At 47.4% G+C, this 13,993-nt stretch overlaps 1 protein-coding gene across 1 annotated transcript in view; it reads left to right on the top strand.

Annotated features, from left to right (window-relative positions):
* The first annotated feature begins 824 nt into the window (after window positions 1-824).
* The window catches only part of Ankrd6 (ankyrin repeat domain 6), a 131,056-nt gene continuing 117,887 nt past the window's right edge, over window positions 825-13,993 (top strand). The window contains exon 1 of the mRNA XM_005361948.3: window positions 825-908. The gene's annotated coding sequence lies outside the window, so the exon portion shown is untranslated. The remainder of the gene's footprint in view (window positions 909-13,993) is intronic.

The raw sequence follows: 13,993 nt of genomic DNA, 5'->3' as shown, positions 1-13,993 counted from the left end.
CTTCAAGATTGGGGATTAAATCGGCGCCGCGGATTTGAATTCAGGTTCTCACGTTTTAGCAGCAAGCACTTACCCACTGAGCTCCCAGCCTGCCCCATAAAGATTTGTCCTGAGTAGACCGACATTCACATAATGAGGCAGGGACTGGCATTGATTATCTGTGCCTGGTCATTGGGGGTGCTATGAATTTGAATAAACACACACTTTGAAGTAACCTTTGGCTTACATTAGGCTGCGTTCCCCACTTCTGTAAATCTCTTAGTAGCATCCCTCACCCCCACCCCCGCCCCGTTTCTCTCCTTTTTGAGGCAGAGTCTCACACAGGCCAGGAGTTGGTGACATTTGTGGAGTGGTTACTCCAAGTTTTTGCTGCCCAGGGAGCTCTTCTAGGTACTGAAAAAGTAGCTGTGAAAGAGCGAGAGAAAAATAGTCAAGACAACAGCATGTAAGGCGCACTCGGAACGCGTGGGTGGGCCTTGATGCCCTTGCCGGTGGCAGTGGGAGAGAGGGTTCTCCACGCTCTGCAGCTTCCTCGGTGTTGAGCTTCTATCGGCTCCAACCGGCCAGTTTGTACATGGCCACAGGTGGGGGCAGGAGGGTTCTCTGCTCAGTCCTCTCTTCAGATGAGCCTGGTGCAGCTGCAGAAACAACCGTCAGCGGCTGTCCTGCAGCCCGAAGCGTGGGCGGCGTAGTGGCCAGTGGCCACCGCGGGGCGCTGCAGCGCTGCGGACAGCAGGATGGGGCGTGACCTGCGGGGCGTGGCCTGTGGGCGTGACAAATGGGCGTGGCTGGCGGGCCCCTAAGGCATCCAGACCTCGAGCGGCGGAGCGCGGGGCGAGCGGCTGCTGGCAGGGACTGCAGCGGCCCGCGAGCTCCGTGAGGAGCGGCCGGCCGGCGCTGGAGAGAAGGTACTGGGCTCTCATCTGCTCCTTCGGGTGCTGGTAATCCTCAGGGATCGCTCTGGGGGACTGGAGGGGACGCCGCTAGCAGGGGTCGCCCTCCTTTGCTGGCCTCCCCGCTCCAGGCGTTCTTGGTTGGCGTCGCGCGCGTGTGTGGGTGCATCCCCTGCAGACCCTCCGGCCTCCCGGGGCGATGCCAGTCTCCACGGTCATTCGGAGCGCAGCCGGACCTGCGGGGCCTCGGGGCCTGTGAGCCGCCTCTCAGGCTCAGGCTTCTCTCACTTGCCTAGGGCATTGAAGTGTGAAGCTTCCTGTAGATTTGGGGAGCTGGAGGGAAGGGAAACAGTATTGTTGACCCAAAAAGAGTTGCGCTTTGGAAAGCTGGCCAAGAATGCAATGCGTCCCCAGAAGTGCACCGACAGGATTCATGTGGTTGTAAGGTGTGTGTGTGTGTGTGTGTGTGTGTGTGTATTTGCTTGCCACTTGGGTGGCATGAGACTGAGCCCTGAGCTAGCGACCAGTTAAGTGTGTGACCGGAAAACTCACACCTTTAAGTCTTAATGTTTAGAACTGTGAACTGAAAGCGTCATACATAACCCTCAAAGTTGGCATTGAGTTTTCCCATGCCGGGCATCCTTCCTGTGAGCCCCTTGGCTGATGGTAGCCAAGTATGTTAAGCTGATAGAGATCAAATGTAATGAAAAGACCTTGCGCAATGACCAGTCACACCCAGGTGCAGGGTTTGTGTTGACATCGAGTAACATTGCTCATCCTTAAAATAGTTGTTCCTGCCATTAGTTCCTGGATAATTCCTACTGTGTGCTTAGCATATGATGAACGAGGTGTTTTGGTTTTTTCTCTTTATACTGACAACACTGTGGCCACAGCCACCGGACAATTTGAATTTGATTCCCAGAAGGTTGGACAAGGTGGAGCCAACTCTAACAAGTTGTGACCCCTGACCTCCTCATGGACTGTGTTTCATCCACACAAAGCATAAGTAAATTGGTATCTAAAAATAAACTAGGAAATTTTATATTACAGTTGGAAGGGTTTTCTGCCCTTCAGTATGCAGAGGGGGCAGGCAGAGGGAAAAAAATGAAGGAAAATTAGGGACCAGAAAGCAATTAGTGGTACGGCATTATAATAAAGTATAACCGAAGATGATTTTTACAAAGAACTAAAACCATCACAATAAAAATGCTAGGTTTAGGGGGCTGGAGAGATGGCTCAGCAGTTCAGAGCACTGGCTGCTCTTCCAGAGGACCACAGTTCAATTCCTAGCACCCACATGGTGGCTCTCAACTTCACAACTATCTGCAACTCCAGTTCCAGGGGATCCAGCACCTTTACATAGACATACATGTGAACAAAACAACCAATGTGCATCAATAAAAATAGATAAATAAGAAAAATGCTAGGTTTGATGGTGCGTACCTGTAACCCCAGTCCTCTGGAGCCTGAGGCATCAGCATCAGGTTGAGGCCAGCCTGGATAAACAGCAAATTCTGTCTTAAAAACAAAACAACTGTTACTCCTTGTTTGTCTGTGGTGGCAGCGAGCGTTAGCCTCCCCTTCAGTCCCTATGTGTTTCCAAAGCCTGTCTTCTATATAAAAGCCAATTACTTATGCTATAACCCAGCTTAGCGACAGGGCACACTTCTCATTCCCAACGTTCTCTGTCTTGTCCTCTGGTGTCTTCTCGGAATCAGATGCTCAGAGACACGTAAGACAAGAGTAACTAGCAGGCACAAGTACCCAACTGCAGAGCCAGAGCAGTAAACCCCCCCGTCCCCCCATCAAATCACTGTTCTGGATTTTGTTTTAATTCCCCCTTTGCTTAATGAAAAACCCTAGGGAAGGGAAATGTCCAAACAAGCGTTTCGGAAGTAATTTAGCGCATTCTCAAGTTAAAAGCAGGATGCAAGAGTAAAGCGGAAAGACGCACGAAGGCTTGCTGTCTGAGCGCTCCGACCGCAGTGGACTCAGGGTGTGTTCAGTCTGTGCAGAGACCCTGTCTCTTCCAGCACGCTTGGAGACTCTAATTTAAAAAGCTTGCTTGAGTCCCGGAGAATCTGGAAAACAGTTATTTGTGTCTTTGTATCACAGTTATTTGCGTCTTTGTATCTCAGGGTAAATTTTATAAAAATTACAACTATCCAGGGATCATTGTTGGGGCTGGTAAGGGTTAAGCTGACTGAGAGTGAGCTTTGGAAATGGCTTTTGCCCAAACTCTTCTTCTTCCTTCTTTGTATGTCTGTGCAGTGTTGTTGTTATTTTTTCAAGAGCACACATAAATCTCTTCAGTGGTCTTCTCCTTCTCCTCTTCCCCCTCCTCCTCCTCCCCCTCCCCCCCTCCTCTTCCTCCTCTTTGAGTCAGGGGCTCTGCACATCCCTGGCTGTCCTGGAACTCAGTATGTAGAACATGTTGGTTTCCAACCTACAGAGATCCTCCTGCCTCTGCCTCAGAGTGCTTTGAGTGGCTGTTTTAGCTCTGAAATCTCAGTTGAAGGAAAGATTCCTGCAGGGGCCTTGCAGTTCTTAGTGTGTAAGGACGTTCTTCATGGCATCCTTAGGTGGCAATAGTTAGGAGTAGGTAGCGTGGAAGCAACAAGGTATGTAGATGCCACTTGAAAAAAGTGACGCGTGTAAAATTGTATTTATTTATTTAATTAAAAATATTTTTGAGATTTTTATTTTATGAATATGGGTGTTTTGCCTGTGTGTAAGTCTGTCCATCACATGTGTGCAGCGCTCTTGGCTATCAGAAGGGGGGCCTTGGAGTGAGTGTTGGGAATTGAACCTAAGTCCTTTGGAAGAGCAGCGATTGCTCTTAGCTGCCGAGCCATCTCTCCAGCCCTAGATTTGTTTATTTAGAGGCAGGCATTGATATATGGCTGTGCTGGCCTCAAGTTCATGACAGTCCTCCCTCCTTAGTTTCCTGGGTGCCTGGAAGACAGATGGACAGCAGCATGTCTGTCTTCTGTTGTTTTATTTTTAAGTAGCGGGTCACCAGCAGGATGCCAGTGCCTGTCCTATGTCTTGTTGGGACACCACCACCTCATTTCCTGTTCCACGTGAATCTTTCCATAGCACTTTATCCCAGCCAGCCCTGGGAATCCACCTTTTCCAAGGCATGCTGTTGTGGGCAGGGGGTGGGTGTCCCTGGGTTCGGCACTTAGGGAGCATGTCCTGGACACTATGTCGCCACTCAGATTGTAAAATGCACTAGGTCACTCCTGTGATTTACAGCTGCAGACTACCCAGCCAATAGTACAAAATGCTACTCCAACCCAGAAGACATCATGGTGAGTGACGGGTGCAGACTTGTGGTTTTACTTATGAGACACCTCACCTAGTGTAATCAAATTTATAGGGACAGAAAAATCAATTTTGTCTAACAGCCGGGGGTGGGGGTGGGGAGAGAGAACATGACAGGAAGTTGTGTACTCTACGAACTTAATAGTATTTTTTAAATTATTTATTATTTTTTTGAGATTGTAATATAATTTTATCGTTCTCCCCCAATAGTATTTTAAAATAAAATTTAAGGTAGACATTTCTGTTTATGATGCCCCAGTACCAGACTGTATCAGCACTGAGATCAGGGACAGTTTAGGGTGCTTAGAGACCCTGGGATGGCATCACCTGTCCGTCCCATCACATCCTCATGCCTCCACAGAGGGAAGAGATACATAGTTGCATTCTTTTCAGAAGGCAAGTGTCTGTGTTATTTTCTAGGGGGCTCTAGTATAAAGAGGAAAGTCGAGGAACCCTGTACTGGGGACAGCACAGTATGCGGGCAAGTGTTCCTCCACCCTGCTGTAGAGCTGGCCTCTGAAAGGAAGTAAGGTTTGCCCCAAGGAGGTAAACTTTTTTTTTTTTTTTTCGAGACAGGGTTTCTCTGTGGTTTTGGAGCCTGTCCTGGAACTAGCTCTTGTAGACCAGGCTGGTCTCGAACTCACAGAGATCCGTTTGCCTCTGCCTCCCGAGTGCTGGGATTAAAGGCGTGCACCACCATCGCCCGGCCCAAGGAGGTAAACTTTAAGGCTGGCTTTTGGTTTATTCTTTTTCCAAATGTATTTGTATTGTGTATTCTGCTTTGTTTAGTACCCAGTGGTGAGGGAGCATTTGCATGTCATTAGAAGGTGAGACACCAGTTTGAATTTACCTAACTCAGCTGTTCCTGTCGCTGAGATTTTTTTAAAAATTTATCTAAGATGGTAAAATTGTAACTCGCAGGCTTTTCTTACATATAAGAATCTTTCTATTTGCTTTTACTTAGAAACCTTTTAATACATTGTACTTCAACGTATATTCTGTTGAGGTGTGCTGTCCATGGAAACAAAGAGTTCTAACATGTAGTGGCTTAGTCCAAGGAGAGTATTTATCTAGTAAAGTTGGTAGTTTACACAAAACCAAGTTGGTTATTTTAGGCTGGGCAGCTCTCCTGGGCAATTCTCCTTCATGCCAGTCAGGGGTCAGGGTCCCTCCTTCTTTGTGAGGCCACCATTGTGAACTTGTGGTTCACTCAAGACAGAAGGAGCATAGAGGCTTACCGTACTGATTCCCTCCACCAGCCCGGGGACCATCCCCCTGCTCATATAAAGTTGACCAGAGCCATCCACATGGCTCTACCTGAATTCAAGGAGTACCAGTCTGGGCAGCTATTGCAATGGATGGAGAGCCATCTTTTTTTTTTTTTTAATATTTATTTATTTATGTATACAATATTCTGTCTGTGTGTATGTCTGCAGGCCAGAAGAGGGCACTAGACCTCATTACAGGTGGTTGTGAGCCACCATGTGGTTGCTGGGAATTGAACTCAGGACCTTTGGAAGAGCAGGCAATGCTCTTAACCACTGAGCCATCTCTCCAGCCCCCGGAGAGGCATCTTTTATAAATACAGGTTAGACTTCACTTTGGCGGCTGAAGCAGGAGGATTGAGAGTTCAAGGCAATGGAATAAGACCCTGTCTCAAAAATATCCAAAAGAACAAAAAGCCCAAATAAGCCAGTCTTACTGGCCAGTTAATTGTAGCTGCATTCATATATATGCCTTGTTTTCCAAAGACACATACACACAGAGCTTTCATAGTGCAGGTGTGGATGATGTCATATACATAGGACATAATAAGATGGGATTGAACTATCTAAGTTCAAGTATTAATTAGTGACTGAAGAACATCGACTTTTTTCAGTCATGTGATCCTAGAAGATCGTCCATTTCAGAAGGAAGGAGTGAAAATGGAGATTAGCCCAGGACAAGAATGTGCATGTCTTGGTGGCTTCTTAACTTTCTCCTAACACTTTAAACGACTGAAGACTGCCAGCAGAAGAGGAGTGTGGGGCCTGCTTCACATCAAAACAAAGTCTTTAGCGTGGAATGTGTTACATAATCACAAAATGTACGTGTCCTTTTTACTTATTTGCGTCTATGGGAATCTAAAGTTATATAATTTGGTTCTTAATTGCTTGACGTAAATTTGCACCAGGGAACCCCATTTAGCTCTATCTAGTGTCTGCTGGTTAAATGTGGGACATAGTAAGGGACTAAAATAAGGAAATAAGGTCATGGGGAAGATCCTGGTCGCCAGTTAGCCAAAGAGAAGTCTTAGTGATGGGCACCCTGCACAGCCCTGCTCCAGTTATCCATGCCTATCTGGGGTCATGCTGGTCTACCGAAGGAATAATCAAACACCTAAAACCTTTTTCAGATGCAGTATTTCCTTCCTTCTTATTTATTTACTTATTTATTTATTTATTTATTTATTATTTATTTATTGAGACAGGGTTTCTCTATGTTGCCTGGCTGTCCTGGAGTTCCTCTGTAGACCAGGCTGTGACCTAACTCAGAGATCCACCTTCCTCTGCCTCCCAAGTGCTGGGACTAAAGGTGTGTGCCATCACCGCCTGGTCAAGATGGGATGTTTCTGATCTGTGGGCTCAAACCTTAGCAGCCTGAGTGGCTGGTTAGACAAGTACTCGATCAACAGAGCCATTTCCGTGTATAGATACGGGGGTGGGTATGTTTTTATGGTGCCTATAAGATAATTTTGTTTTTTCTTTTGTGAGCTCTCAGCTAGGAACTCTGTGACAAAAGAGTAAGAGAAAAACAGAAACTTAATTGCATGCTTTTTTTCTTCCCCCTTTGGTGACAGGGTCTCTCTCTCTCTCTTTCTTGTGTATCTCTGGCTGTCCTGGAACTCACTCTGTAGATTAGCCTGGTATCAAACTCACAGAGATGTACTTGCTTCTGCATCCTGAGTGCTGGGATTAAAGACATGCACCACCACAGCTGGCCAGCATGCCTGCCTGCTATCTAGCTGTGTGGGAGGAAACTCAGGGCAGCGGAGGATGCAAAGACTACCTGCAGCAGAGAGCGGCTCCATACCAGAGAGGAGGCCATACAAAGGAAAAGGACCTTCATTTCTAGGGCCTGTAACTGTTGGCAGGCTAAAGGCTTAGCACAGCTTTTCAGGGTCGATTCGGCTGATGTCATCTTGAAACTTTTATAAGAAGCTAAAGTTCAGCGCTTTTCCCAGGGAAAAGGGCAGGAGAGACACACTGTAAATTTATGTTCTGGTTTTATAGGGAGGGCAGAGATCTCTGCTTGCTGGGCTTCTTAGCTTCCTCCCGTTGAAAACAGTTTCTGTGCCAAGACGGCGTGTGTTGCGGTGGCAGCTTCTGTTGATGTCACTGCGATTAACGATACGCTGGATCTGGGGTGGGGTGTTGTGAGGGGTTTGTAAGCCCCTGGGTGGGGATGGGAGGGGCTCACTAGATCAGAGAGTCAGTAATGATGCCTGTTGGGCAAATCTAGCTCCCTGCTTGTTTTATTTTTTAAATTTATTGCCCTAAACATAGTTGTTATAGCAGGTCCGGATTGGCTTCTGGCTTCCAGCAGCACTGCCGTCTGCTTACTGGATGGAAGACCGTGGAACAAAGACGGCCATACCCAGTGGCAATAATTTGCAGGCTTTTGAACACAACAGTGGGTTTGCCCATCACTGCCTGAGCTCACCTGTACAAGCCTCTAGCGCGTCGCTCCATCAGTAGGGAAGCTGGTAAGATACTGAGGCTTCAGAGAATGCGGGTGGCTTATGTTGGCGCTCAGGATACCTCGCAATGCTGAAAGTGAGCAGGTTCAAGTAAAAATTAGCACTGTGGCCTGGGCTAGCTGGTTCTTTTAACCAGGTCAGCTGGCTCCCGCTCAGCACTGCGAGGAGGGGGTACAAGGATCTAAAGTTCGTGCTTGTGTCCTCATCCGCGCAGGCGTTGGAGAGAAGGCTGTAACACACGAGATTTCCTGTCTCATAAAATATCCTGTCTCCAGAAGTTAAACTTGAAAGTAAGAATCAAGGGGAAAGTTAATAGCAAGAGTTGAGTGTGAGGAAGAACTTAAATGGGAGCTTGGCAGGCCAAGGATGCTTGTTGAACCGTTTGCGGTGCTTTTAATCCCTAGGTACGTGACACCAAATACATGGCTTGCTCATGCGACCTTCGTTTCCTTCTGGGTGCCATTCAAACTCTGAAAGAGCTATAAAACCCGTACTAGATAATAGGAACCTTCCTTTTATCTGTTGGGTTTTTATACAATAAGGGGGTGGGGGGAGTGGAACCTAAGAAGCACCCTGTGCCGGATAGTTTTTATGTCAATTTGACACAAGCTAAGGGCATCTGGGAAAGAAATGCTTCCATAGGATTGGAAACACTGGGGTGTTTTCTTGATTGATGTGGGACTGATGTGGGAAGGCCCAAGTCACTGTGAGCCCTCTTCTCCTTGACAGACAGCTGTGTTTGTTTCCTAGACACTGGGATTTCTTTGCTATCTGCGACTGAATCCTGCAGACACCGTTGGGAAAAAAAACATATTCCTCTCTTTAAAAAGAATGTTCATTATTTTCATATGCTGGATGTTCTATGCAACACTTTTTAAATCCTAAATTGACAAGTTTTATTCTTTCTTTGGTGAAGAGCATTAGACTGACAGTTTGCTGTAACAGTAAACTATAAAATCATGCCCGTTTTAACTGTAGACCTCTCTGCTCCTGCTCCTGCTCCTGCTCCTGATTACCCTGTCATCCCCCACCCTTTGGAATCTGCTTAATACAGGGGCATTTACTCTAAGAGTAAAGGAATAAAGCTTAAGACACGTTTTGCGTGTGCTATGAATTTCCTAGCCAGCTAACTTGGTAGAAGTGAGTGTCCCCGTTTTATAAGGCATGTTTCTGATTAGCGTTGATGAAGGGTTGCAGAGTGTCCCCCAAACCTAAGCAGACGAAAGCCACTTTGTACCTGATGGTGTATTGAAAAAACCCTATCAGATACTGTGAGTGGACAACTTTGTCCTGTAGCTCTGAGGCAGGAGAGAATTCCAAGAATTGATTATAACTGCTCTGAGATCATTAACATACGAAGGCCGGACTCTCAGTTAGGGCTGAATGGCTGTCCTCCCTGAACAGGGAGGCAGACTCTTGCTGCTCTCTGCAAACCTGGTCTCTCTATCCAAAAGCAAGTAGACTTTTTTTTTTTTTTGGCACCTGTTTTTGGCCTTACTTTCCCCCTTATAGTTAGCATTTAGTAATGTATCTAAGAACCCAGGTCCCACATTCAGACCTGGCTGAATTGCCTCTCTTGAAAATGGACAATAACGATGCCCTTTACAGGGAATCTGCTCCATGAGAGCCTGGCTGACGTGAAGAGAGGAGAGCAGAGCTGTCCGCCGGCAAGGGCCTGGATCTGATTTCATGTCTAAGGGCAGCCTTTGTGCCCTCTGCCAACTGCTACCCCTGCCGCTCCGGCTGTGCTTTTCTTCTGGTCGCTGGCCTCGATGTTTTAGAAGGAGCCTCATTGACTGTCCCCTCGCTCCCATGGGCCTGAGTCACAGCGACATTGTTCTTGCTTAACAAACCACTGCTCCCTGGGTCTGCCCACAGCTCTCCCTCTGCCTCCAGTGGGAGCTGCTGTCTCACCCCACCCCTCCCCCATCAACTAGTAGCTCCAGAGAACCGTATTAGCAGTCAGCAGGGGATCCGCTCTTGCTCTTAAGGGACTGCACATTTTTCTGACAGAACCTTAAACATCTCTTTATTGTGTGGAAGTGGAGAAGCAGCGAGACCCTATGCGGCATCATTTAAAACATCAGCAACACGAAGGACTACATTGTTTGACTTTCTGAGAAGAAGGGCTTGAACAGGACTTGACTTTTTTTCTCAGCAGAGAGCGGTGCACACACGGCATTTTTGATATGCCCAGATGGATTTTCAAGTTCTGTCTGAAGTTTGCATCAGCCTCCAACATGCTCCTCCTTTGCATGTTCAGTGTTGTGAAGTGTCCCCCCCAATTCCTCCAATGGGAAGGTTTTGTTATCTACCCTCCCTCCGTGCCTCCCTCCCTCTGTCCCTCCCTTCCTCCCCCCTTCCACATGTCTGCCTCTCTCCCTCCTTCCTCCCCTTTCTCATGGCTCCCTTCCTTTTCTCCCCTCCCGTCTCTGCCTCCTTGTCTCTTTCTTGGTTTGGGACAGAATTTCACTGTGGAAACCGCGCTGACCTCAAACGTGTGACAGTTCTTTTGTCGCTGCTTCTTGAGCGCTGGGATTACAGTGCCCAGCTTGCAGTAATTTCTTTTTTTTTTTCCTTTCCATCATGTATGCTTGTGTGCATGTGGAGGTCTGGTGTTGATGTCAGGAATCATCCTGGTTCACTCTTCCAACTTATTCCTCTTCCAACTTGTTCATTGAGACAAGCAAGGTCTCTCAATCAAACTCAGAGCTTGCTGATGAGGCTTAGTCTTCCCCAACCTCCAGCCCCTACCTAACCCGCTCTTCTCTCCCCCCCCTCTCTCACACACACACACACACATACACACACACACACACTCATACACACACACGCACGTACGCGCGCACACATACACATACTTAAATAAAATCTAAAACACTCTCGATTGCTTTTCTATGTATGTCGATAAGTTTTGTTTATGTGTTCTGGGTGAACATCTGGAACAAGCCTTACAGTGGCGACCTTCCCATACTCAGGGACTTTTTTTTTTTACATTTATTTACTTTGTGTGTGGTTGGGTATGGTATGCCCTAGCAAGCAGACAGATGTCAGGGGACAGCTTAGAGGAGTCAGTTTTCTCTTACCTGGGGGTCTTGGGGATCACACTCAGGTTGTGGGCTTGGCAGCAGGGGCTTCTGGCCACTGAACTGTCACGAGCCCTCAGCTTTACGTGCATAACTGTATACACCCTCTTCAGTTTTCACAGTCAAAATGGCCTCTTTCTTTTAAACTGCACTTTCAGTAAAACAAACAGGTGGCTGCCATCTGTTGGACAGGAGAACAGCTTAGGTCCCGCCCCTCACCGACTGCAGCGAAGTAGAGAAGTAGAGTTGTCCCTGGTGGCCTGGGTGAGGGAGACCAGGCCCTGGTGGTGCAGGAGAGTGGGAAGCCTGACCAACTCAGCCACCACCCAGGCCTGGATCTAGGGCTTTGAGTTGGCCCACCCCAATATCCACCCCTTCCATGAACCGCTGGAGCACATGAAAGGGCTGGTTCTGCAGACTCAAAGCTGGACCATCTCCCTGACACAGGGCAACCGCAGGACATCCCAGAGCAGTCCCGTGGGAATCCAGTATTGATAGTGTAGCAGAAGCCAGAGGCCTTGAGCCAGACCAGTGACTCATTGCCATGAGCACTTGCTGGTAAAGCTGTTTGGGCAAAAGGGGAGTGACCCACTGCGGGACACTGGGGCTTCCACAAAGAGACTTTTCCCCTCTTTTTTGGGGGGCGGGTTTGCAAGGGTGGAGGGCAGATATGGAGGGATGGGGAGATGAATGGGATTGAGGTACATGATGTGAAATTCACAAAGAATCAAATGGAACAAAATTTTTTTTTTAAAGAGTGAACAGCAGTAATGGTGCACACCTTTAATCCCAGTACTCAGGGGGCAGAGGCAGGGAGATCTCTATGAGTTCAGGTCTACAGAGTGAGTTTCAGGATAGCCAGGGCTACACAGAGAAACCCTGTCTCAAAAAAAAAAAAAAAAGAGTGGACAGCTAGGGTTACAGCGAGCTTTGAAAGGCTTGTAATTTGTCACTGACTACAGTGGTTACAGTGGGAGTGTATTGATTAAGGAGTGACCTGTGGCCTGAGGAACTTTCTCAAGATCAATACAGTGTGGTGAGTGAGCCCCTCTCTCTCTTCTTTCTTTCTTTCTTTCTTTCTTTCTTTCTTTCTTTCTTTCTTTCTTTCTTTCTTTCTTTCTTTCTTTCCTTCCTTCTCTCTTTCTTTGGAGACAGGGTCCCTCTCTATATAGCCCTAGCTATCCTGGAATTCACTATGTAGATCAGGCTGGCATTGAACACACGAAGATCTGCCTGCCTCTGTCTCCTGAGTGTGGGAATTAAAGAATTAAAGGCATGGTCTATCATTCCAGGCTAAAAGTGGTTTTTCTTTTTTCTTGAGGTGGTGGCACACACCTCTAACCCCAGCACTTGGGAGGCAGAGGCAGACAAATCTCTTGAGTTTGAGACCAGCCTGGTTTACAGAGTGAGTTCCAAGACAGCCAAGGCTGCAGAGAACCCTGTCTCAAAACACAATCCCCTCCCCCACATAAAAGTGGTCTTTTTTTTTCTCCATAAGACTTTGATCATTCAAAGATGCCAGAGTGTAAAGCTGGTTTTCAGTCCTGTCTGTGTAGCTCTTTCCTGTTGTGCAATCAGCTTTCTGTTTCATTGTTTCGAGACAGACTCCTTGGAGAAAGGACTTAAGTAGGACGTGTTTATTTACGCTTATGATTTCAGCCATGGTTGTGGTTTGGTCCCTTTTGGGCTGTGGTGACTTGGTACATTGGGAGCACAGTAGAGGAAACCAGCTTGCTTCTGAACAGCTAGGAAGGTGAGCATGCTTCGTCCCAGTGTGCCTCCCAAGGGCACACACCTAGTCACCTTTGTGCCTTAAAGGTTTCACTATGCCCACCAAGTGATGCATGCTGGGGACTCTGGGGACACTATAGAAGTCTAAGCGTTAAACCATGATTCATACTGATAATCCCAGCATTCGAGAGGCTGAGGATTACCAAGACTGAGAGGCTATCCTGGGCTACATAATGAGTTTGTGGCCAGCCTGGGTAACAGTTTGAGACTAAACAAAGAAACCAACAGACTGGGGAGATACCTCAGTGGATAAAGCTTGGTGGATAAAGTGGACTTGCTCAACAGTGCAAATGTGAGGACCTAATTCACATGCCCAGAATGCCTGTGATGCTGGGAATGGCAGTGAGTGCCTGAATCTTAGGGAGATAGAGCCGGAGATAGGAGAAACTGGAGCCTTGCTGGCTGAGTAGTGAACAAGAGATCCTGTGTTGAACAGAGTGGAGGGTGAGGGTACCACACACTCATACACACTAACACACTCATACACACACACACACATACCACACCTAAAACTCCCCCATCCAGATCCAGATCTAAGCTATAGGTTGTAGCTGGTTTTTGTTGTTGTTGTTCTTGGTTTGCTTGTTTATTAACTCTTTGGGGGCCCACCACCCAGCTCCCAAATAAACAAAGACTTATTCTTACTTATGAATGCTTGACCTTAGCCTCGCTTATTTCTAGCCAGCTTTTTTTTAAAAAAATAAATAAATAAATAAATAAAAGGCTTATTTATTTATTTTGTATACATACATGCCAGAAGAGGGCACCAAATCTCATTAAAAATGGTTGTGAGCCACCATGTGGTTGCTGGGAATTGAACTCAGGACCACTGGAAGAGCAGCCAGTGCTCTTAACCTCTGAGCCACCCCTCCAGCCCTCTAGCCAGCTTTTCTAACTTAAATTATCCCATTTATTTTTAACTACTTTTTGTCTCTGGGCTTTTCACCTTTCTTTATCCTATCTGTCTTTCTTTCCTTCTTACTCCATGGCTGGCTGGGTGGCTGTGTGGCTGGGTGGCTGTGTGGCTAGGTGGCTGGGTGGCTGTGTGGCTGGGTGGCTGTGTGGCTGGGTGGCTGGGTGGCTGTGTGGCTGGGTGGCTGTGTGGCTGGGTGGCTGGGTGGCTGTGTGGCTGGGTGGCTGTGTGGCTGGGTGGCTGT

Source organism: Microtus ochrogaster, linkage group LG5 (genome assembly GCF_000317375.1).
Source record: "Microtus ochrogaster isolate Prairie Vole_2 linkage group LG5, MicOch1.0, whole genome shotgun sequence".
NCBI lineage: Eukaryota > Metazoa > Chordata > Mammalia > Rodentia > Cricetidae > Microtus > Microtus ochrogaster.
This window is presented reverse-complemented; position numbering and strand designations above follow the sequence as displayed.